This window comes from Pungitius pungitius, chromosome 6, assembly GCF_949316345.1.
Source record: "Pungitius pungitius chromosome 6, fPunPun2.1, whole genome shotgun sequence".
Classification (NCBI taxonomy): Eukaryota; Metazoa; Chordata; class Actinopteri; order Perciformes; family Gasterosteidae; genus Pungitius; species Pungitius pungitius.
The window spans coordinates 17,859,385-17,885,105 of NC_084905.1; the positions used below are offsets into that span (position 1 = coordinate 17,859,385).

At 49.5% G+C, this 25,721-nt stretch overlaps 1 long non-coding RNA gene across 1 annotated transcript in view; it reads left to right on the forward strand.

The window, feature by feature from the left end:
• The first annotated feature begins 4,206 nt into the window (after positions 1–4,206).
• Positions 4,207–25,721, forward strand: part of LOC134131222 (uncharacterized) — a 30,068-nt gene continuing 8,553 nt past the window's right edge. The window contains exon 1 of the long non-coding RNA XR_009956619.1: positions 4,207–4,374. This is a non-coding gene — a long non-coding RNA (uncharacterized LOC134131222). The remainder of the gene's footprint in view (positions 4,375–25,721) is intronic.

The following is a 25,721-nucleotide window of genomic DNA, read 5'->3' on the forward strand; positions in this document are numbered from 1 at the left end:
TCAAGCACTTGAATTCACTTTTCCTAGGTAAAGCTTGTCTGGGGATTCATTGCAGGATGGTTTTGCAGTCAACAACAGCAGCGATAGAAAATGCATTTGCCGCTATGCATATTAATGAGGTTTTTTTTCCTTCTTCTTTTTCACCATAAAAGCCAAAGGTAGCTTCGTGAAAGACGATCGCATCGGTGTGTCGCTCTCAGCCGCAATGATCTCCATCAATTCATAATAGTTTGACAGGTGTTTTCCTCTTGACTTTACTGCCACCTAGTGATGTGAGGCAATCACGCCGAGGGCCGAAACAGGCAACAGGCCTTCCACACATTGAAAAGGAAATGTCATGCAAGGCAAAGCATTTGTGGTCTCAAATGTATATAAATGTGACCCCGGGGCGGCCTATGAATTTGTTTGGCCTTCCCTTGACGTCCCTCCCCCTCGATTGCAAACGCTTCCGCTGAGCGGCTCGGGCTATTTACTTTCATGGCGACCGATTTTTTGCGTTATTTGTCCTGTCGATTGGCGACGATTGAGACCAAACAGGCAGCTGCCCCCCCCCGTCACCCCCGTGAACTCCACCCGCCCCTCCTTCCTGCCGCTCCACACCACCCCAGCCTCCACTCATCCCTCACCCAGTCCTCCGTGGATCGTATTCAGGGTGGACTGTGCGTCTGCCATTGCATCCATTACCCGCTCCCCCCCCCCCCCTCTGTGTGCAGCTCCATGATTCACTGCTGCACACACAAGCCTGGTCTGAAGTGATCTATACGGCAGCTTCTATGTCTTCCTCCAGGGTGGGGGGGGGGGGGTGGGGATGAGACCGTCACATCCCCTGTCACGTGGGGATGTTCTGTTTCCAAAACGTCCCGGGAGCTTTAAAGCCCATCATTTGCATACCAGATGCTAAAGTGGAGGCCATGATCTTTCAGCTGTGCTACAAGCTCCCTGATAAGACACCACGTAGAGGAAAAAAAAGGACATTGGAGACAGGTGACAGAAAAAACACCATTGTTTACTTTCTGAAATCCTCAAGTGTGCAGCGGGCCGCCTCTTTCTTAGATGTGAGTGGCAGGGATCTTTGTGTCGTTATTGAGATTTGCCCTTTTCCTGAGGTTAATTGTTTATGATTACTCTGGGACATTTCCATATGGCCGACGAATGGTTTGCAAAGCAAACGCACACACACACACACACACACACTGACTTATGCACACACAGATCTGTCGAGACGTTTGGAGGCCGAATAGAGGATGTTATTTCTGAGAGGGATGGGAATGAGCTGATTTGGTGGCAGATATCCTTCCAGTCCTGTCAGATGGATGCCCCATAAAGTAAGAGTGCTTTGTTCTATTGATCTGATACTCTAAATAAACCTCCTCCTACTCCCCAACCCCCCCCCCCCCCCCCCCCCTTTTTTTTTCTATCATCACAGCAGCAGGATTATAGTTCCTTCCCTCCCTTTCTTTCCCATTCTTATTCCCTCATGCACCCCCTCCGTGTCCCGTGTGTATTTGGACCGAGTGGGTGGGGGTTACCTTTGGATGAGTCCCCTGTGGAGATCATCGGGGGCTAAATCATATTTACCCTCACCCCTCCCTCTTGTTCCTCCTGCTCTGCCAGGCGGAGAGATGACAGCCACCCATTCTTTCCTCCAGACAGCGGGCTGTTTGCTCTTCCTCTCATCCACCCCGGAGACGAGCATTGTAACAGTGTTATTCACCAGCAGGAGCCGTCTCTCTTATTTGCTTTGGCGAGTTGTAACAAAAGTCGGAGTCTTGAATACACCTTGGATAACCCGCATGCAAAATACGATCCTATTGGGGCCTGTGCTGTGCTGCTCTGTTTGGATTCCATGGATCTCCTCAGTGTGACTGAATCCCTGCAGCTTGGCTACTTTCTGCAGAGGGACGTGTTTTTCTGATACGGTCCCCTCGGCTTAAGATAATTGCATTAACGGCAATTCTCATCTCAAATTAAACAATACGTTTTTTATAGAAATTCTGAATTATAACAATAGCCTTAGGGAGCAAAGCAGCAACAATTTAAAACGAGTTATAACCTTCAATGTGAAGTCGGTTTGTGGTCACTTGACGAAAGATATTCTTTGATATGTTCATCCAAGAGGGCTCGGGCCCTCAATTAGTTCTACCCTGTTCTTTCTCAAAGATTGCTGCATTATTTATGCGCCGGGGCCACAGCAGATTATTATTTGCTGCGCGGTGTTTACATCCAAGATTTAAATCCAAATCCCGAGGGATTGAGACGGCCTCGTGTTTAGACAGACACAGGGGCGAAGCTTTGTAATTATCAGAGGGGCCCTTTTGATATCTGCCCCATGAAAAACACGGCAATGGTTCAAATTCATGCTGCAGTGTCACTCATATCTCATCTATACCCCCCTGGTGGGGTGGAGTCATGCAAATAGATGTATCTGCTCACGTTTTGAGATCTTTGACTGCTGCTAGAAACACTGGGAAGGAATGAACCTTTTAGAAACATTTTGGTAAGGAGTTATTTTTTAAGGATGTTCCTATAGCTGCACACAGGACGGGTCAAACAAGACGTTGTGTGATCTTTGACGTTGTTGCTTAACGTCGTTGTCTTGGGTGAATCAAAGAAAGGAATTGTGACGTGCTTAATTCAGAGGGTTGATGGGTAAAATGTTGATTAATACAAGAACTAAAAGGGAGCAAAATAGCATTCAGCATCTAAAAAGCTAAAAATAAAAAAAGGGAATAATTGGTGTGGTGATCAGGTGTATAGACAGAGAAATAAGAGATGGAGTCAGACAAAGAAACATCACATATTATAAGGAGAATGAGCTTTTCATTCCTGTGAACTGATGAGGATACCGACATGTACAGCGGGTAAAATAAGTATTCAACACGCCATAAGTTTTCTCAGGAAATATATTTATAAAAAGTACTACTCAAATTAATTTTCTTTACAACAGAAAGGCACGGGTAAACATCATATCATTAAATGTGAAAAAATGTGATGAGATATTCTTGATAAAAATCTGCTGCCGTCTACCAGATGAAACAAGAATAATTACCTGAGTTGAATCCCATTGAAAATCTACAGAGAGAAAGAAAAATAAGAGTCATACAAGCCCACGGAAAAGACTGTTTTTGTGGTAGAATGGGCCAAAATCACACCTGAGCAAAGCATGCACCTGGTTTCTCCAAACAGGAGGCGACTTGAAGCCGTCATTACCAACAAAGCGTGTTCAATATTTAGTTTTGCTATTTTTTTGTGTGTTTTCTTTACTTTTTGAAAGGACAAAAGATGACGATACAACACAATTTAAGATAGCTTTATTCATTTGGATATTAATTCTGAACAAAAGAGACAGTGGGAAAAGCTGTGTGTCTCTATGAAGCTTTTTCTATTAACTCCCCCTTTGATGACTGCACATTAAATGTACGATTGAGTTCCAGCAGCTCTTATCATCAACTGCCATTACGAGCCGTTCCAGAAACAAAGATCTGATAAACTCGCTTCATGCTCCCTGCCCATCACCCGCAGACGGAGTAAGAGTTAGCAAATTGAAGGAGAACAAAGTAAAGCCTCTATCAAAAGAGCCAGATGTGTTTTCAGGAGACCAAAGGAGCTGAAAGGAGGCTGATGTTCGTCAGATGGCCCAAAAGCGACTACAAATGACCGTTATCTGCTGATATCTATGTCAGGTAGGCAGCTGGTTGCTAACAGTTACTGAGAATAAGTAACATTATTTTTGTTTTATTGTTTATTTTATTGTTAAGAGTAGTGGCAAAAATAGAAGGCGCAGGTTTTAGGTGTCAAAACCACAATTCAATAATTCAATAACATCAGGTACGAAATAATTATTATAAAACTTTTATTAACTTCTGTACAAAAACTTTGATATTAATTATCACTCTGTTATGCCATTTCATGAAAAGACTCCAACCTGATGTTATATTACACTTATATGCACTTCAACTTTCCACCATTTAGATAATACCTTCATTTAACATACATGAGTTTAAAAATAAGTCACTTTAATATTCCACTACAGCATTCAATCAATACCACCGGACCACGTGTCACGTGGGGCATTTAAAAAGGTGAAGGAGCTCAGTGGGAAACCGGACACCACCGCGCCGGGATCCACTGCTCCACGGCGCCGCGTGGACATCACGCCGGGTCTAGCGCCCCCACCACCACCACCACCACCACCAACCCCCCCCCCCCCCCACCTACTCCCCCCTTAACTCTCGAGTACATAACCCTCCATCCAATCCACGGGGACAGGACCGCGACTCCGCCGCTTGATTCCTGCCTCCCCTGCGCCCGGCGATGCGGTGCTGAGCGAGGAGGCGAGCGTCGTGAAGGACACGCGGACGCCCTCTGCGGAAGGTAAGGAGGACGTGGGACACACCGTGGGCGACGCGCAGTGTTTTGGTGTTTGGTGACAGCGTGATCCGAGGAGCGCAGCGTTTTTTTGGGGTTTTTTTTGACAGCTGGGATATCGGCGTTGTTTACAACGGACCGTGTGGGATGCGCGCGGGTGGGATGGAGGCTCGCGCAGCTCTCCGCAATGCAGAATTGGACGACATGGGTACGAGGAAACTGGGTTTTTTTATATGTGTGTGTGCGTGCGTGCGTGCGTGTCTGTGTGTTATTGACAGACGGAGAGACGTCCTGTGTGTGCAGAATGTGGTCGGGGGTGATGCTGTAACACGATCGGCTGCGCATCCTTACGCGTGCACGTTCCTTCCCCATCAGCAAAGGATGCATTTTGACATCACAGCACATACGTCTGGGCATCTAAATTGTGCAGACCAGAGGCTGTAGCCTAACAGCGCCGCCCCACAGCCACAAAACATCTCCAAGCACCCGACGACTGTAAAAAAAAAAAAACACTTGGATGTTGGGGTCGGAACTAATAACCTGCACGTCACCGGTGTTCGTGGCGTGATCGATTCAAGCGTACGTGGGGCCCCTGGCGGGGGGGGAGGGGGGGGGGGGGGGGGGGGGGCTCTGCCATCGTCCGCACAGGGCTGAGCGACGGCTGCCCATCGCTGTTCTTTCAGGACGTCAGGTGCAAGGAGGCAAGGTGTCATGGGCGTGTCCTCACTCACCAGACCGAAGGCTCCAGTTGGGGAGAAGCCCTTCATGCTACATGTTGCTGGAGTAATGTTTAGGGACTTAGTACTGAGATTACTATAGGGGTCTTTTTGTTTTCTCTCCATAGTCACGTGCTTATTGGTGACGATAGAAAAATACAACGATGCACTGACTAGAGGTGAATTATATAAATCCCAGGTGTGAGTCTTAAATATTACAATGCTTTTCTGCATCTAAGTGGGCATAATCTGTGATCTCAGTTAACAGCTGCACCCGAATCAATGTTTTCTCTTGCATGATCACAACATTTGTTAATTTGGATGCAAGTGAAATGATGGTTTTCAAAGTGCTGCTGACTGATGGCTTGGTTTTAGCACAGCTCCCCGGCGGCAGACAGCCCAGCGTGATTTAAGGAGCCCACAAATTTCCTTTGTGGTCTAATAAGCTTGCAACGCCTGCTGTGATCGATACCCGTAAATTCACAGGGAATAATTATGTCTCATGGACATCTTTGACAAACACAGCTAGTGTTCTGTTGCTTGTGCGATGGACGGGCAGATCTGTCTGAACGTGGTCCGTTGTATTCATGGTTCCACCGAAATCAGTGATCGATTGAATAATGTCTGACGTACAGCTAAAGGTTTGAATCGAATCGAATCGGATCCGTCAACGTGTCACACAGTGTCAGAGGGATTCTGTGGGCGCCTGTCAGGTGGAGCACTTTATGAGTCCTATAAGCTTGGCTGCTGCTAATGCATCCTGTGCTGTCCTGTGTACACCCTGAGGACCCCCCCCCCCCCCTCCCCCCATCTTCATGCTATTGGAATGAATTTACTCGGGCTCAGAAGTAGGCTAACCGACTCCATGCGAGGCTTCATCTTACATTTTTTATCTTCCTCGCTGCATGACGAAAACGTGTCTGAATATAGCATTTTGAATTTGGCAATGAGCTGTTCCCTGTTCAGCATGTCGGCCGTGGGGCGGCTGTGGCTCGAGTGGACTGCGTGACGGCCCGGGAACTTTTTACGTAACGCGGCTCTGTGATGCCCCCCTCGAGGCTCGGCCTCCATTAGTGTCACAGTCAAACAACTCAACATGGCCGTACACTCAGTTCACCTTTTGGATTGAAGACTCACACATCTGTCACAGCCCTCAGCGGTAGACGGAGTAACCTCACCTGAGGCAGAAAACATGCATATTTATAACCACCCGGGCGATCATTTTTCGATTCATTTAATGTCTTGATACGAGCAGCATTATTTTGGCGCTCAAAGCAAAACCTTGGATCTTAGCCGTACAAGAATAGGTCATTTTTTGTTGTTGTTGTTTTACATGATTAGATTTGTTTCCAGATGTCCTTCTGAGCCCCCTGGGTGACTAATTCGTGGGCAGAGTTTCAAAGCATTAGCTAAAGAGGGCGAAAAGATCTGGCGTGCGATTTTGAGGCAGACTTTAAACTGATTGGCATCGTTGGCATTTGCCGGCGACGGGGGCTGCTTTCGCGCCGCGGAACACGAGGAGAATGCGCTGCGTGGACTCGTTTCCATCGGAGAGCTCGCAGCGGCCACGAGAGCGGCCCCCGTGCGCAGGGGAACGTGTGTGTGCAGGGACACACACACACCCTGATCGCTGCCACTGCTTCCCCCCCCCAACCGCCGCCTGCACAAGCGCTCCTCTCTATCCTGCTGACAAAACATGTGACGCTCCCTCGCCTTAACGCTTCCTTTAGGTTGCTCAGCGATTCACGCGCCGGCGATCAATCGCGGAGGTCCACTAATGGTACGGCAGCGAGGCGGAGACGTCGTGACGTCTTCTATGTTTTGCCTGGAGACAGAACTCTCCTCTGTTCATGCCTGAGGAGGAGAAAAGGCCCTCAGTCTCTCCCCCCCATCTGCCATCTCTGGCTGTCTGACTGCGGCTCGTGGCAGTGGACCTGCCAGTGATGCTGCCGGCGTGTGGACGCAGCATTACAGCGCCTCACGTTGCTTTAAATATGTCGAAGATTTCTAGTTAGTGACTTTAAGTAAGTGAGGTTCACGTTGCAATGGGCTGATGTTCTGTTTCTGGGGCCACTGCCATCTAGGAGTCGAGTTACTTTTAAAAGGCAGAATCCATATGACTAATTATTCGGCCCCCGCTGGATTAAAGTGGTTTTAGTGTGTGCGCGCATCACGGCCTGTATGTCTGGGTCTTCCATGTTTTGTGTCTGCCACGTCTGAGATTAGGACATGATGCTGCTCGCATAAATGCCCTTCTGTTGCTTTGCTCACAAGCAGCAGAATGCTGAAGGTAAAAATAGGCCTACTTGATATCGACTGATGGCTTTTTTGTCTATTTATGGCATTAAAGCTCCTGGAGAAAAATATTTATTTATTTACTGACAAAGTAAAAGAAAAAAGTTTTTGATTCATTTACTTAAAGCTGTAAGTGTCTTACATTATGGGACGTTCAATCTGTTCCCCTTTATCTGTGTGATTGTGTCTGTTGATACCGAGGCACCGAGCTTCCTCCCTGACTCCATCAGCAAAAGTGATGTCTCATTCAAAATCTCATTACTCCGTTTTCCATTAAGGTAATGTGGGCTGAACAAACAGGCAGGACTCACCTGGCGTCTCCTCCTGTCACTCAGGGGGGAAGATGACATTGATCAATGTCGCCAGACTGTTATCTCGAAATGGCTTCACGTTTAATGATGGGAGATTTGTTAGCCATCTTTTCGGGAAGCTAAAGGGTTCAACGCCTTAATTTAAGTTACTGGATAACTTCCTCTAAGAACCATTAACTAGGTCATATATGACAAGTTTTCACTTCTTTTGTCTGATTTGTCGCTATTTTTAGACTCCAGAATCGCAGTAAATCTTTTGGGATTAATGAACCCATTAGAAGAAGATTACAAATGTGTGCCCTTTGCCTCCTGATTCATACGCGGCACGATGAGCTTTTTGAGATTTCTCAGATAATATTTGTCTTCCTACAATCCGATAACAGCACAAAATAACTTGTTTGTTTTCTTATTAGCGGAGCAAAACGCATCCGCCTTCATCGGCATGCGTTGGATTTCCCGCAGTGAGGTCTTCAGTCGTGTCCCCATCAGCTGGTTAATTGGGTTGTTGTCGACTCGTACTGAGGAGGTTTGTATTTATTGAAGATAAGAAGTCACTAAGCAGGAAGATAGTGTTTGTGCAGTGGAGTCCTGAGCCATCTGTCTTCACCCGCTCGTAATCGCAGTCAGATTGTTTACAGGCCGCTGAGAAGCGGTGCAGTCAGACGACGCTCCGTGCTATTTTTGGTCCACCGTCGGGTCATTTTTAAAATTTCATGCATTTGAAATCATTGGCGTGTGTCTTGATTTATTCCCTGGGATTTCAGCCTGGAGTGTTGTGGTTCGCAGTTGTTAACATTCACTTGTACTCGTCTCCTCCTTTCGTGGCGTCAAAAAACATGTTATCTTCATCAGGCCCGATCCTGATACCTTTGAGCAAGCCACAGAAAGAAGAGCTGGCCTTTTGTGTGGAATAGAGGGGACGTTTTTTATTTTTTGGACGATCGAAGGTAGGAACAGACATAATCACCTTTGATACCCACACAGCTATATATCATTTAATATTATTCTTCACATGAAAGCTGGTACTTGGCGTCATTTTAAAGTGTTTAAAGTTTACCTTTGTATCCATCGACCATTCAGATTCTCAGTAATGGGCCTGTAAGGTGTGCGGGGTCGGGTTTGGGAGGAAGACGCTGGAGACCAGTCTGCCAGTTTTTAATTCTTTTATTTTCTAGCGTTTTTAACACACGTGCCGGCGTCCTGCTCGCTCGTTCGGGGGCCCTCCTTCGCTCGCCCGCCTCACTGCTCAAATGGGGGAGAGCACACACTCACAATCATTGCCAGCTGATCGTCATTGTTTTCACCTGGCACTGTTCCCCGAGCCGCTCCCCCTCTCTCTCCCCCTGCAGCCGAGCCGAAACCACGCCCGCCACCACATACCCCCACCGCCCGACTTAGGCCGGGGAGCCGTCCGGCCTAGCTTACTCCCCCCCCCCTCCCTCGAGAGGGCGGGAGAGGAAGTCCGCCACGACCATCTGCGTCCCCGGCCTATGGACCACCTTGAAGTTAAAAGGCTGCATGGCCAGATACCACCGAGTGATCCGGGCGTTAGTATCCTTCATGCGGTGGAGCCATTGGAGCGGGGCGTGGTCCGAACAGAGGGTGAATGAGCGTCCCAGGAGGTAGTAGCGCAGGGAGCCCACCGCCCACCGGATGGCCAGGCACTCCTTCTCCACCGTGCTGTACCTGGCCTCCCTCTCCGACAGTTTCCGGCTGATGTAGACCACCGGGCGGTCGACCCCCTCGACCTCCTGGGACAAAACGGCCCCCAGCCCTCTGTCCGACGCGTCGGTCTGCAGGACAAAAGGGAGAGAAAAGTTAGGTGTGTGGAGGAGCGGCTCCCCACAGAGAGTCTGTTTTACCTTCTCAAACGCCCGCTGGCACTGCTCTGACCACTGGACCGGATCTGACGCACCTTTCCGGGTCAGGTCGGTCAAGGGGCTGGTGAGGTCCGCAAACCCGGCGATGAACCGTCTGTAGTAGCCTGCCAGCCCCAAAAACCGCCTCACCTCCTTTTTTGTCTTGGGGCGCGGGCAGGCTGCAATTGCCGCTGTCTTGTCCACCTGAGGACGCACCTGCCCCCCCCCCAAGTGGTACCCCAAATACCGTACCTCCCTCCGTCCAACTGCACACTTCCCCGGGTTGGCGGTGAGCCCGGCCTGCCTCAGCGACTCCAGCACCGCGTCCACCCGCCGCACATGCTCCGCCCAGGTGGTGCTGTGGATAATTACATCATCCAGGTATGCGGCTGCATATGCGGCGTGCGGGCGCAGCACCCTGTCCATGAGGCGCTGGAACGTGGCCGGGGCACCGAACAAGCCGAAGGGAAGCATGGTGAATTGGTACAAACCATACGGAGTGGAGAAAGCCGTTTTCTCTCTGGACTCTGGGGACAGGGGAATCTGCCAGTAGCCCTTAGTTAAATCCAGGGTCGTAAAAAAACGTGCAGTGCCCAGCCGGTCCAGGAGTTCGTCGACCCGGGGCATTGGGTAGGCGTCGAATCGTGACACGTCGTTTACTTTGCGGTAGTCCACGCAGAACCGCACAGTCCCATCCTTCTTGGCCACCAGAACGATGGGGCTGCACCAGGCGCTGTTGGACTCTTCTATTACCCCCATCTCCAACATGGCCGCTAATTCCTCCCGAACCACTTTTCTTTTGTGTTCGGGTAGTCTGTAGGGTCGTGACCTCACCGTCACCCCCGGGGTTGTCTCGATTTGGTGCATTATCAGGTCGGTGCGGCCTGGCCGGGGGGAGAACACATCAGCAAACCGCTTCTGCAACTGGGCAATGTCTGCTCTCTGGTCCTCAGAGAGACAACCCTCACACGGGAGCGGGGTGGGATTAGCCGCTTTTGGCACCTCCGGCCCCAGGTCCTCTCTTTCCGATACTGTGGAAATCAGAGAAACAGACTCCGCCTCCCTCCAGGCTTTCAGGAGGTTGAGGTGGTATATTTGTGCAGCCCCGCCCCTGTCAGACCGCACCACCTCATAATCAACATCCCCCACCCGGCGTGTGACCTCGAAGGGCCCTTGCCACTTAGCCAGGAGTTTTGAGTTGGAAGAGGGAAGTAATACAAGTACCTTTTCTCCCGGTGTGAATTCTCGCAGCTTGGCCCCTCTGTTGTACAGCCGTTGTTGTCGTTCCTGGGCCTGGAGCAAATTCTCCCGTGACATCCTCCCCAGTGTGTGGAGCTTTGCTCGCAGGTCCAGGACGTACTGGATCTCGTTCTTTCCGGGGCTCGGACCTTCCTCCCAGCTTTCTTTAATAAGGTCCAGCACCCCTCTTGGTGACCTGCCAAACAGAAGCTCAAAGGGAGAAAATCCCGTGGAGGCCTGGGGGACCTCCCGGACTGCAAACAACAGAGGGTCAAGCCATTTGTCCCAATTACGTTCATCGTCGCTAATAAATTTACGAATCATGGACTTCAGCGTCCTATTCATCCGCTCTACCAACCCGTCGGTCTGGGGGTGGTACACGCTCGTGCGGACGGACTTAATGCCCAGTAACCCGTAAAGTTCTCCCAGTGTGCGCGACATGAACGAGGTGCCCTGGTCTGTTAGAATCTCTTTCGGGATTCCAACCCGGGAGATGACCTGAAACAGAGCCTGCGCGACGCTCTTTGCAGAGATATTGCGCAATGGCACTGCCTCCGGATACCGGGTTGCGTAATCCATGAGGACTAACACAAAGCGGTATCCGCGTGCACTCCGGTGAAATGGCCCGATGAGGTCCATGCCGATGCGCTCGAACGGAACCTCCACCAACGGTAGCGGCCGCAGCGGGGCACGTGGTATGGCTGGTGAATTAACCAATTGACACTCCGGGCAGGACGCACACCAGCGGCGCGCGTCCGCCCGGATGCCTGGCCAATAAAATCGGGCCATTATCCGGTCTAGTGTTTTCCCGTATCCCATGTGACCCGCCATCGGATTATAGTGAGCCGCCTGCAAAACCATTTCCCGGCGGCTTTTCGGTACTAACAACTGGGTGTTTTCCTGCCCTGTTCGAGTGTCACGACTCACTCTATACAGTCTGTCCCTAATCAATGAGAAGTGCGGGTACGATTGTGCTGTGTCAGGGCGCACCAAATGACCATCAATTTTTATCACTTGGTCGTAGGCTGAGCGTAGAGTATCGTCACGAGACTGCTCGAGTGGAAAATCTTCCATGGAGCGGAACTCGGGAACCGCCGGGGTCTCCTCGGGAGGCTCCGCCGGTTCCCCCTCTCCCCCGGCGGCGTCGGCCGACCTCGCGTCACCGCTGAGCACCGCACACATACCGCATGTCCCTGTCGGTCGTGAACGCACCCCCGCAGCCTGCCCCATTAGCGTGTTAAATCCCTCCCAATCCGTTCCCAAAATTACGGGGTGCGTCAGGTGGGAGCTAACCGCGACCTTTATTCTATATTTTTTTCCCCTGAACCGAAGTTCGACGGACACTATGGGATACTCGTGAATGTCCCCGTGCACACACCTTATTTTCACCCGCGACGCTTCTACCAATGCCCCTGGCCGAACCAGGCTCTGGTGTATCATGGACTGCGAACAGCCCGAATCCACCATCGCCTGGCGTGTACCCCCCTGGATTCTTACCGGAACGCGGTACGTCGCTCCCGGGCCGGGGGAGGGTGATGGAGCGCCGGCAACCCGGATCACCTGCCCCACCTCCATCAGCGGGCACTCCCTCCGCAGATGGCCGGGCTGCCCACACTTCCAGCACTCCTGCCCTGGCGTTTGAGAACCTCCGGGTGGGTCAGGAAGAGTGCCAGGGCTTGCTGCGGTCGGGGGGTCCCGGTGTCGGGTCATCGGCTCCCGCCGTGGGGCTGGTCGGAGTCGCCCTGTGGTCAGCTGCTGGCCCCATCCCCGTGGTGCGGCTGCTTCCAGGGTCGAGGGTGGCGCGCCCTCCCGGCCGTCGCGCCCGCCGGGGTGCACCGCCAGGTGGTCCTCGGCCAGGGTGATGGCTGCCTCCAGCGTCGGTGGGCGGTGGTACCGGACCCACGCCGCCGTGCGGCCCGGGAGCCCCTCCAGAAACTGCTCCAGTACCACCTTCTCCACGACCTCCGACACCGTCCCCACCCCGTTCGGTTGGAGCCACCTGGCGGCCGCGTCCCGGAGCCGCTGCCCGTAGGCGAAGGGTCGGTCCTCCGGTCCCAGCCTGGCACTCCGGAATCGCCGGCGGTGGTCCTCGGGCAGCAGTCCCAGCCGGTCGACCACGGCCTTCCGCACCGCGGGGTAGTCCCGCCGGGGGAAGCCCCATGGCGGCTGTCTGCGCCTCCCCGGTCAGTAGCGGGAGCAGCCTCACGGCCCATTCCCCCTCCGGCCATCCGCACGCCTCCGCCGTTGCCTCGAAGGCTTCCATGAACGCCTGGGTGTCATCCTCTGCTGTCATGCGGTGGAGGGTCAGGCTTGCCAACGCTGTCGGCCCCGGTGGTGGAGGTGCGGGCCCCGACCGCTCCACCAATTGCTCCAGCGCCTGGGCCTGCCTCCCCACCTGGACCTGGAGCATCCCCATGAACTGACGGTTCGCCTCTGCCTGTTCGCGTTGGATCCCCGCCAGCTCCCCGATCATCTGCGCCAGTGCGAGCGCCGGTTGGGTCGGCATATCCTGCTGCCTTTGGTCCGTCATCCGCCGAGTTGGGTGCCACTGTAAGGTGTGCGGGGTCGGGTTTGGGAGGAAGACGCTGGAGACCAGTCTGCCAGTTTTTAATTCTTTTATTTTCTAGCGTTTTTAACACACGTGCCGGCGTCCTGCTCGCTCGTTCGGGGGCCCTCCTTCGCTCGCCCGCCTCACTGCTCAAATGGGGGAGAGCACACACTCACAATCATTGCCAGCTGATCGTCATTGTTTTCACCTGGCACTGTTCCCCGAGCCGCTCCCCCTCTCTCTCCCCCTGCAGCCGAGCCGAAACCACGCCCGCCACCACAGGGCCGCATTGTTTTGGTTTTGGTTTTAATCCTATTTAATCTGTGTTCATCATGGGATTGTGAAAGCTTACTGTAGCTTCTACATCTTACAGTGCTGGGGATAAAGAACAAGCCCGATGGCGCGGGGAACTGTCCAATTAGGAAAAGAACCGTCTTTCTCCTCAGGGGGGGGGGGGGGGGGGGGTGCCAGGCCGCTCTTGGGGCCTCTGAGCAAGCCTGTTGCCATGGCGCTGGGTACATGGTGAGGAAGACATAACTTTATCCACACGCCAGCTCGGCACGCAGGGCTCCCCACGAATAACCGACGCGTTCCTCATCTCACCCCGTCACCAGTTCATTCACGTCACCTCAGTGATGACGCGTGCTGTTTACAACGTTACTGAGAACCGGAGTCACGACCACTGCGGGTTGAAAATGAATGAAAGGCCCAGGGGAAGGGGGTGGGGGGGGTCAAGACCATTCTCACACTAATCAGAAACGTCCTCGGTGAGAAGGATGCTAGTTCTTTAGCTGGCTGACCTTTAGCCTTCCTCTGTGTGTGTGTGTGTGAGAAGTGCACGGACGGAAAGCCAATCGCAGAGAGAGCCCAAAGGCGAAAGCCTCCTGGCACGTGAAGCGAATACTGAGCTCTCGGGGAGCCTCATTATGCAATTAGGGGCGTCCTGTTTTCCCTCTCTCTGGACAGCTGGACGGCTAAATTGTTTTGTGGATCAATAGTTTAGCTTCCTACTGGCTCCACGGAGTGAGAGAAGTGCAGTTAAAACCGAGAAATCCCATTACCTTTGGCAGACATCGGGGGGCCTCAGCGAGAGCTATTGCTGTTCCCATTATTCATTCTCTCTAGTTTGTTTACCTGCAACGATGTCATACCCGTGTTATACGACTTCCTTTTGATTTCCAGTTTCGCTTGCAATACAGTTCCACCCATATGTGTTCCATTTGGTGATTTCCTTTTCCGAGAATAATGCTGCATTTTAAAAATCCTACGGCGAATGCTGTCATCGTGCGGGACGGCGAGGGATCCTCGGATCGATGGAAAGTTCCAACTTTACGTCGCGCAAGCTGATTGGATATTAATGCTTCTGCTGAGCGGAGCCTGAGCCGCAGCCTGTCTGCATTGATTCAGCACTAAAAATGCCAAATGTTGTTTTTCAGTTCGCCTCTTCTGGTTATGTAAAGGGCAGAGAGAGAGAAAAGGGAAAGGGGGGAGGAGAGTGGGGGGGGGGGAGGGGGGGGGATGTTGTTTATAATGAGAAACGGAGAGGAACAAAACATTTGGAGCTCTCCCTTCATTCCTTAGATCAGTGTAACCAGAAATAAAAGCCGTGGGCCGGTGCGAGCTCTGGGCAGCGGGCCGCCGCTGTCCTCTCCTGGCTCCTGTGCCGCTGGCGGCGCTTGTCGTGTCCGCCCCCCCCCCCCTGGTCAGCGTCCGAGCTCCTGGGCCCGAGCCTGCGTCTCCACACTAAGAGCCCATTGATGTGCGGCCCGAAATTAGCATTCGCTGTGGGCGAGCACGACAAACCTGCTCTCTCTCTCTCTCTCTCTCCCTCTTAGCTAGCTAATGAGTGTGGATGAAAGGGGTCAAAGAGTGCTCTTGGACCTTCTCAGTCCAAGCAGTGTAGCATTTGTATAGACCCCGGCCCTGCCAACGGACCCGTCAGGGCAACACTGTCACATCTGGCACACGCTACTCACAAGGTGATGTAACCGCCTGCGTCATGTGTTTCGAGTGGGACAATACAGCTTCCGGACGAAATAACCATCAAACACCTCCCGACAAAGGTTGTTCTTTTCCGTTGGCATATCATTATCGTGGTTTCAACGCAGCATTTTGGGGGGAATCTGGCTGACTTATGCTGGAAATTTGTGCACTAATTGTGCTGCAGACATGTTCCCTTGGCTCGGTGCGTTGCTGTAGGAGCTTTTGTTGCAATCTGTTCATTCCCACTGCTGAAATGATCCCTCAGCATTTCGCCGAGCGACGTCCAGCCGTACCCAACGTACGTCGTACGTTCCGGCCCTGACTGTAAACATGATTTATGTGAGCAGTAAACGGCTACTTCCCCTTTCATTCTCATTACTGGACGGCGCCCGGGCCGAAGGGACGTGCCAAAGATCACAACATCCACTCGATGCCCCCCCCCCCCCGCCCCCCCCCCCGACTGATTCAATCCCTCACATTCTTCCACGGGAAAGAAATAAGCCATGCATGAATATTAATATGGCATTTGTTCGGAGTTCAGTTGGTGCATGGAGGTGGACCGCTTCCATACGGTCCGTGTGGGCCTCGCGGGTGAATGTGTCAGTAGTATAGTGGCCAGTGTCACCGGTTGGGTTATTCATGAGGAAGGTGTAATGACAGTGAGTGGAGGAAAGGGCATCCAGAGGTGAATCTGACTGGGAGAAAAAGCACTGAATCCACACACACACACACACACGCACACACGCATTTGCAGTGCTCTGACTCTTATCTGCAACACACAGCTTCACTCATGCTGCACACACAGGGCTGTGGTGTGTGGAGGACAGAAGGAGCGAAGGGCGCAGCGTCAAAGCCAAGCACACACACACACACACACACACACACACATGAACTCCATCTGCACACACACGATTGCACAATGGCTTGAAAGAGGAGGGGTCGTACTTTTCTTAATTCCCCTGCAACAGAGGACAACAAGGCAAAGTAAAACGTGGCTCTTCTTCATGAATGAAGATGGGTAGGAAGTACTCTGTGTTAAAAGAGGCTTCTATGGACTTAATCTTATTGGCATTAACCTGTGACCAGATTATAATTTGACTCCAGTGAAATTAAAAGGTAGCAAAAATGACTCCTTCTAATAACTGTATATATTAAACATGACGCTAAATCCCTTTGTTTTCAGCTAAAGGGTAAGGGTTTCAAGCAACACAGAAAAGTAGGAATATTATCATGGAAGAAAATGTAGAAATGTGTGAGAAATTGTGAATACACTTTGATTATAGGCATAGTTTGATATGCCTAAGAAGAGGATTCCTATGGCTGGCTGTCTATTAAATATGGAAATATGGTGGGGAAATATAGGTAGCTTGGTTAAAATATAAAAGGAAATCTACTAACAAATTGTCATATTACAAACAAAAACCCTAGCGTGATATTAACAAATATGTAGTGTAACATCTTGGAGTCTTGCTGTTGCCATGAGGCTGCCAGGCTTACCTTTGATGACCTTTTTGTACAAGGCCAGGCGGGCTGCTTTCTCTCTGCTTCCAGCCTTTTAAAGCCAATGACCTAGAACATGACATTCATAATTGTCTTCAACACTGAACAATTGACTTATTTGCAAAATATTGAATTGAACAATGCAATATTCACGGTGAAATTAGCGAGCGAGAGTCATGAAAGAAGTATTTCGAGAACCACTGCTCAGTGCCGTCGCTTTACTTATTTACTGCCGTGAATAAAACCCAACACAGTTAAGGTGAAAGGGCCCTGTGAGTACTCTGAGCAGTCAAGCAAAAGCCTCTTTTTGAAGCATAATATATGAAAAGTCTCTTAACCTAGTTTTTGCTACCCGTAGAGAACACAAGCTCGACTGGGAATGGAAGCTGCGTGGCAGCCGGTGGACTGTGGGCTTCGTACTGCTTCATTACAGCGGAGAGGATGCTCGTGATGTATTGTGATGACCTCTGGATCTAAACGCCAGGAAGCGCCTACACCTCTGCGCCTCCTTACGCCGCATGAGGCAAAGCGATGAGAAGGACTGCGTTCTAGCCTCATCAGTTACCTTCACCGTTGCTTGATCATGGTCCTGGCAACACGACCTAAGCACTCCTTTTCAGTACCTGTGCTCTTCTCTGTTGTTTAAGTGGGCACCTGTTCTGCCCTATGAGCAAGGATCACATGGCGTGACTTGGCCAAAAGGCAGCAGATGACTCGGGCCTTTGCCCAGGCTGTGCTCATGGTCAGTCGGCACACACACACACACGCTGCTTGCTCAGCACTGATCACATGGCTTTGTTGACATGGACACTGTGTCCCGAACAGGGAGGAATATGATGGTGGAGGGTCCGGTCCTAATAAACTGTTTATCCACTTCGCTATCCCACTACGTGCACAAATGAACAGACTTGTTCAAATAATACAGACAAAAAAACAACCAACACAGAATCAGCAAATTAAACAAGATGTAATATCTATAACGTCTATCACTCTCAGGTTTCTAGCTCATTTAAGCTATTTTTAAATAGTATATGCAGCTCTTTAAGGAGGGAGTTGCATAAATGCACCCAATGAGAGACACTGTGAAGTGGACGAAGACTTCCTGATGGGTCTGCATGAATATGCATGGCACTGCTTAAAAGCACGGGCACCGACTAATACAGTACGGCAGTCAACGGTTTCACAGAGCAGGCTTTGTCTTGTGAACACTTTCAACTTAGGGGGGGGTTGTTTCTGAGCCTCTTGTTGGAACTATTCAGCCCTGAAGGGCCTCATCGGAAGTATCAGAAAGAGAAATCACTCATCTTGTTTGAGAGAATCCTGAAATCCTATGAATGCAACCAGGAGCCTTATTTTGGGTTAATTATAAATTTCCTTAGTTCACTAGTTAATCTCTAATTCATCAGTACGATCGTATCTGTATGTTTCACTGCCCGACTTTTAATTAAAACATTTCAATTGGGATTTGTTCAAGTAGAATTGATTTAAAGAATGCAGAATGAAAACTTACCAAAGTAAACTCAGCATGTGTGTAGTGCACTGTAGAGATGAATAGAAAAGGGCATGTTAATACTTTTGGGAATAATCTGTCATCAATCAATGTGTCTTTGAGAGAAATTTGAGAGAAAGGGAGGGGGGGGTGGGGGGGGTCACAGAGTAAACAGAGATGTTTCTGGTCTTTACTTGGGATTCGTTCACAACAGGAAAAATACAGAAGAGCACGCGTCTTTGTTCGAAGCAGCGGGGGAAAACAAACCACTAAGTGCAGCAGTGGAGTCAAAAGGGGGTTTTCTTTCAATAGTGATACTGAGGTATTCAGCACCGTACTAGCTAATCAATCCAGTTCGATTGATCGAGCCTCGCTTCCGTCAGATTTACCTGAGCTTTACATGCCGAACAATGATTGATCTCCTGATGGATTCCATTTCTCGGGCATCGCTCTGTGTACTCAGGCCCACAGGTGAATCGATTTGTGAATGCATATAACCGCTGGACGTCTCACCCACATCCACAAAGACTCCTTTTGTGTGTCTGGGTGGCCTTTGTCATGTGCTTGGAGGGTACATTTAGTCCCCCCCCCCCACCCCCTGCCCACACACTTGAATACAGTGATGGAAAAACATGTTTGGTTGTTGTGACGGTGTGTCTTCATGATTGGCTTAATGCTTTGATATATGTTCAGTTCCATCCTATATCGTTAGAGGGGAAACAGTGTATTGTATATTGAGAATGTGACAGGTTATCACAGTGATTTAAAAAGGGTCTGCGTTACCTCTCGTTTCCTGGAATGATCGGGTCATTCATCCACATCTGAGGAATCGGGAAATAACAAGAAACACAAGTAAACAAACATCAGCGGAGCTTAATATCAGCTTCTTAAAGCTGCAGAATGGAGCCCCGCTGCCCTTTTGGCTGTGTTGCATCAATCTGCAGTGGCGTGGGGAGCCAAAAGCCACGGTGGCTTCAGCAAATCAAATTATCACTCCGAAAGCTTCAGCACGTCAAGTGCATGCATCTGTCTTTCTGCTCCTTTCTGTCGTTCCCTCCGGGCTTCTCCTACAGGGTTCTCCTACAGGCTTCTCCTACAGGCTTCTCCTACAGGCTTCTCCTACTGGCTTCTCCTACAGGCTTCTCCTACAGGCTTCTCCTACAGGCTTCTCCTACTGGCTTCTCCTACAGGCTTCTCCTACAGGCTTCTCCTACAGGCTTCTCCTACTGGCTTCTCCTACAGGCTTCTCCTACTGGCTTCTCCTACAGGCTTCTCCTACAGGCTTCTCCTACAGGCTTCTCCTACAGGCTTCTCCTACTGGCTTCTCCTACTGGCTTCTCCTACAGGCTTCTCCTACTGGCTTCTCCTACAGGCTTCTCCTATAGGCTTCTCCTACTGGCTTCTCCTACAGGCTTCTCCTACAGGCTTCTCCTACAGGCTTCTCCTACTGGCTTCTCCTACAGGCTTCTCCTACAGGCTTCTCCTACTGGCTTCTCCTACTGGCTTCTCCTACAGGCTTCTCCTACAGGCTTCTCCTACTGGCTTCTCCTACAGGCTTCTCCTATAGGCTTCTCCTACTGGCTTCTCCTACAGGCTTCTCCTACAGGCTTCTCCTACAGGCTTCTCCTACAGGCTTCTCCTACTGGCTTCTCCTACAGGCTTCTCCTACAGGCTTCTCCTACAGGCTGCAGAGTGTGGATGAAGCTGCATCCACAGGTTTCTCTACGGGGACAGATGCTGCTGAGAGAAAAGCAAACAAAACAGATCTGTCCGTTTGGCCGATCCAATCCAGACACATTGTTGTTGAACAAACACACAGCCGCACACTGCGGAGGTGGGAGGTGGGGGGGGTGGGGGGGGGTGGCGTTGGCTGCCGTGGACACACTATCCTTATGATCAATGGACGGCTGGATTTTCTGTTTTCAGTTTCAAACTCTATATTGTTGGAGGGGAACATGTATGTCTGCCAATGCATGTGAGTGCTCTGCAGAGAGAGAGAGAGAGAGAGAGAGAGGGGGAGAGACATATCTAAGATGCAGCGGGACACATGAACAGGAGACCCGGGCCCTGTGCTGTGACCCTGTTTGCTAATTAAGTGTCAGACCTATTTTTCCACTTCAGAGAAAAATGCTCTTATCTTAGGGCACAAATTGCCAGAAGGCCCGACTACTGTCTGCTGACTTGTTTTTTTTTTACTTTGTGTATGTGCGTGAATACAAATCAGGGCTCCATGGGTTGCCCTTTTCTAACGATGTCGTATAAAGTTTTAAACAATATGTAACAACAACTCATTTTAATCTGATACTACTTTGCAGCAAAATTGCATGGGGGCCATATTTTCAAATATCAATATCAAATGATATTTCAACACAGAAAACAAGCAATACGGATATTTCATATTGTCCTTGCCTACTAATTCATGTAATCATTCATATTGATATTCACCGGCCCGGGCTGTTTTCCTATCTGGGTGTTTTAACCATAAATGGTTTCTCAGGTGAATTTCAGATAATACACTGTTTCCACAAGACATGAAGACAGGTTGGGAGAAGAGTTCAGTCAAAGCTGGATCCTCATTCAATCTTACTTTTAGAGAGATGTCGTATAGAAAGAGATCATGTTTTTTCCCCGTGCCTTTTATCACATTAAAGGTTGAAAACGTGTTGTCCCGACATATTTTCTCTTGTCTCCCTGCGTCTAGCCGCCCACTAAATACAATTCTATGTGTTTGGTTCAGGGAGCATGAAGATTGCCCTATTTAACGACGCCGTCCCGTGTTTCTCACTGTGCAGCGTTTCTCGCAAGCAAAGAGCACAACTCACTGACGCTTCGTCTCAGGGACTCCTGAAATCCATAGACGGCGCTGCTTCAGGTCAAAAACAGCGTTCTGGTTCACCCACAATGTACATTGTTATGTTTTGATGCCGCAGGGCATGAGTCGTTGTTTGTCTAGTCCTTTAAAAGAGCAGCATGGTTTGGGTGAGACATGTTAGTCACTTGAATGCCAATGTTGACCTACATATATATGACAACCTGGGTCAAAGGAGGGGCATAGGGCAGATATCTGGTCTGATGAGCCTGCATGTAGCCCCCCCCAGTGACACAAACTGAGCCAAGGAGAGACTGATCTGATGAATTCCTCGAGCTGAAACGGATTAGATATTTCCGAATTCCTAACCAAATAAAACCATATCGTTAATTGACTATCAATGCCTTTCATGTTGGACAAAAGTAAATTGATTGATGCAGAAAATTCAGTGTGACAATAAGCCTTATTATCTGTGCTTTGATGACTTCTCCGGGGCAGAAATCAATACAGCTCGACGGGCTGCAGGCGCACAGGGCCCGCGGCGGGAAGCGGATATCGCCAAACTATCCATTAAGGACGAGAGGAGGGGGTTGACTGGAATATGGAAACGGAGAAGAGAAAGACTGGAAGGAGGAAGGACAAGAGGGTGGAAATACAGGCAATAGAGGTTTAAGAGGGAGGGGCGAGGGAAGACGGGAGCTGATGCACAATGAAAAGTCTACGTGTGGAGGAGGAAAAAAAAAAGGGGATGGCGGTGGAGATCGCAGGCGGGCAGGGGGCCTCACAGTCGCTGATGTTGTTGTTGTTGCAGCTCAACTGCCTCGCTGTGGCTGATATTTTATTTTCCTCGGGTGTGGTTAAGATGTTCATTTCCAGCTGAGAGAACACATATAAAAAAAAAAGCTCAGCTTCTTGCATGTGTCTTGATGTTCTCCTCCGGGCAGCATCCATCACATGGTGCACACTCCACTCGCCTCACGGCTCCAGCCGTGCTGTGGAATATTTCCTCCTGCTTCCTGGCCATACCCCGTTATCGTTCTGCCTCTCTGTAAAGCACACACATGCCGCCCCCCCCCCCCTCTCTCACTCGCTCTCTCATCACTGTCGTGTCTCCCCCCCCCCATCTCCCCCTGTCCTATGGGGTCACAGATGGGAAGGCCTACGATGTGACAGCTAAATGTTTATGTGAGTGTGCGTCTCTGTCTGATGCTAACTGTGATAGAAGAGGCGCGGGGGAGGGGGGGGGGGGGGAGATGCAATGACAGCGGTTGCTAACCAGCACTAGAAGACTAGCAGCTTTATCCTGAGGCACGCTGTAGCAGGGAGATATACGCCTGCTTCCGCATGCTGCCAACCCAACGCTCGGAGGGCTGCAGCTCCACGGGTGTTGGGGTGCGTATCTCTGCGTTGCACCCCAGGGCTGTGTGGCGCCGAAACTAGGTAGGTGGCAGAGTGGGCTCAATGTTTGGTCTTTGAGTGTGTGTGTGTGTGTGTGTGTGTGTGTGTGTGCTGTGAGGAAGAGCCAGAGCAAAGTTTGCCAGCTACTTCTGGGTTATTGTAAACTGTGTGTGTGTGTGTGTGTGTGTGTGTGTGTGGTCACTGTTAGTCTGCTTGTAACGGGGTAGTGGGCATCGCAGTGTGTGTGTGCCCCCCTCATCTGTGTATTTCATGCAAGTGACAATAGTAATGTGGACATTTCTTCTCTACTTGGGGCATTTACAGCACATGTTTAGCCCCCAGCCGCTCAAATATGAATGCCTTATTTTGTATCTTTTTGTGCATTATTACTGCATCATCAAGGGTCACACAGACAGTGGTGATGGTGGCGGAATGTAACGCATGGGTTATCATGCAGTGCAAGTTGCTTTGGATAAAAGTTAAATGACATGTAATGTAGTATTAGTATTCACATCAAGCCATAACTTTGAGGCATTTGTCCAATATCCCCAGTGTGGCTTCTTATGGCTTCATCATACCGGTGATCATGTAATGTGCCCCATGTGTGCATTGAGCATCCATGTATGTTGAGTTTGTTGGCTCTGAGTATTGAACAGTAGTGGAAATGTCGCGTGCAGAGTATTTTTAATGGGAGAGATTTTTTACCGCTTTTTTTATGCATCATTTTATGTCATTGGCGCCTCGTGCCATAATCAGAATGCTTCCTCTAGAATCCAGGTACTTTGCCGTTGAGATGTTGTCATAGCCAACTCACCTCGTGCGATGTAATGAATGAACTGAATGTTGAATTAATTACTTTGGAAAAAAAAGTGAATAAAAACCCAAGGTGAAATAACCTTGACTTGAATTGGACTTGGCCCATTAAATACCTACATTACTTTCCACTGCTTTAAAGTGGGCGGGGCTCAGTTGGAAATGAGATCACATGACCGACTACGGTGCACCAAAAAGGATTTTAATCAAAATATCACCAAAGAGTTGAGAACACACACACACACTCAGAATTACAAGGAGAAAGAGGATTGCATAACCAGCCATATCCTTTTGAAAATCATATTTTCAGGGGCTTTGAAAGAAGTTGTTATTTCCCTTATCAAGTAATCAAAGTAATCCGATTGTGCTCCACTCCCCACCGTAAACCCCGGCTGACAAACAAAGAAAAGCACTTGCCATGGGAGCTGAACGACTTTCATTCCCCACAAACCTCTCAGCGCTACTCATATTAACGCGTACACAAAAGCTCTTTCGGGGCAGGTTGGGCCCAAATGGGGCTCTTCGCCTAAGTCACAAGTTGGCCAGCTTCTGGTGCTCCTATTCTCTTTGAATGACTCACTGGGCAGCAACGAAAGGCTTACACAAAGAAAGGCTCCGATCCCGGGCAATCAGGGATATGTACCTTGGCTTAAACTCAAGGCGTGGAGTGAAATTAGTCATGTATGTCCCTTTATCTTACAGCCTTATTACCATTATGCATGTCAATTCATTAATGCAATAACACGTTGGGATTCACTGACCTGTTTTTAACCTGCAGCATACGAGGTGACAGTTCACTACTTTGTGGAACTACTTTTTCATCTACATGAAGCAGCTCACAGATTAAGAAACCCCAAAAGGGTGTCTGTGAGATTAAAACCAGTTCAGAATAGTAAATAACTGTATGTCAGAGGTCAGGAATAATTAATGTATCGTTAGAAGCAGAAGCAGAAGGTTTACAGACCAGAGGACAATAAAAAAGAAGCTCGTTACACTGCTGACATGCAGCTCACAACATTAAATAGGGAGCAGAAACCGACAGACATCTGAAGGCAAAGAGACTTGCCACAAGTGAGGCTCACGTGCTTTCCATCACTGTTAAATATTTGAATCCAGTCCGTGTTAACACCAGATGGAGTTAAACCGTATCTGCAGTCAAGCAAATGGAGCAAAATGTGGGTGGATTTGAATGATGTCGCTGCTCACTTAGCTTCGGGATTTAGCATTTAGATACTTTAGATAATTGCTGAGTTGTGGATGGAGTTTCATTAAATTCATTATCATCTGAAATGAATCCGAGTTTAATTTATTGAACAGAAAACCACGTTGCTGATGGAAAACTCGTCCTGCACATCGAGTGCGAGTTTAGAATTTCACTGTTCTCGGCACTTTTAGACAATGTGCTGTTTGCCTTTAATCATTTAGTCTTTTTTTCCTGCAGCCGTGCTGTAGACCATACAGCGGAGGTATTTTGATCCAGAAATGTGTTTTTTGATGAGATTGCGTGCAGGAATAAAATGGAATGTGGCATTTGTCGTGGCAGATGAACACGTCGACGGTAATTAGAAAGAATGACAAGTTGTTCCTGGCAGGCCAACTTATTTCCACAGATTATTGATTATTTATTATTACAGAAACCAGGTTATTGGGATTCAACATAAGTTATTTTTAAGACTATAGAGTTTTCACTCTGTAACACAGACGGACGGGAGGAAACTATCCCTCTTTTATTTATTGCTGAGTCAGAAGTCTCGGGGTAAATCGCAAGAAGAAAAAAGATGGAGCAATTCTAGCCAACCAGACGCCGGCGTTCTGCTCTGCCGCCACCCTCTGGCCCCGCTCCACACGCTGCGTGCTCCTGACATATTTTTATCTGCTTTGATTCAACGGAGAGCTCATTGTTTATGAAAAGTAGCCGAGGACTCGCTAATAAGAAGGAATTATACTTCACGCCGCTTTGCCCGACTCTCCTGGCTTGTGAGTGGAGCGAGGCCTGGCTGCTCTTAATGGAAGCCATTAGGTGGGATTTGGTCTGGAGCATCCTCTGCAGCTCTCCTCTTGACCCTAACCATTAGCTTTGATGACTTGAAGGTTAAGTGCACACATTTCTAGATTCCAGATTTCATTTGGAACGTTTTAGTACAAAACGGCAATGACTTTTATCTGCTTTTAGCACCAAAACACGCTGCTCTCACCACTTGCCCTTCATAATCCCTTTTATTTTCTGTAATCACTTTTGTAAGTTGAGTGACCCACAATGTGAATGTTACTTACAGCCTTAGATATTACTGGTTCTTTTACTGTATTTTATAATTCTCCCGTGCTGTCTGGGTCATTCCCAATCCCTCCATTGCATAACTTAAGGCCTCAGGAGTGATTCATCTTCTTCCTTT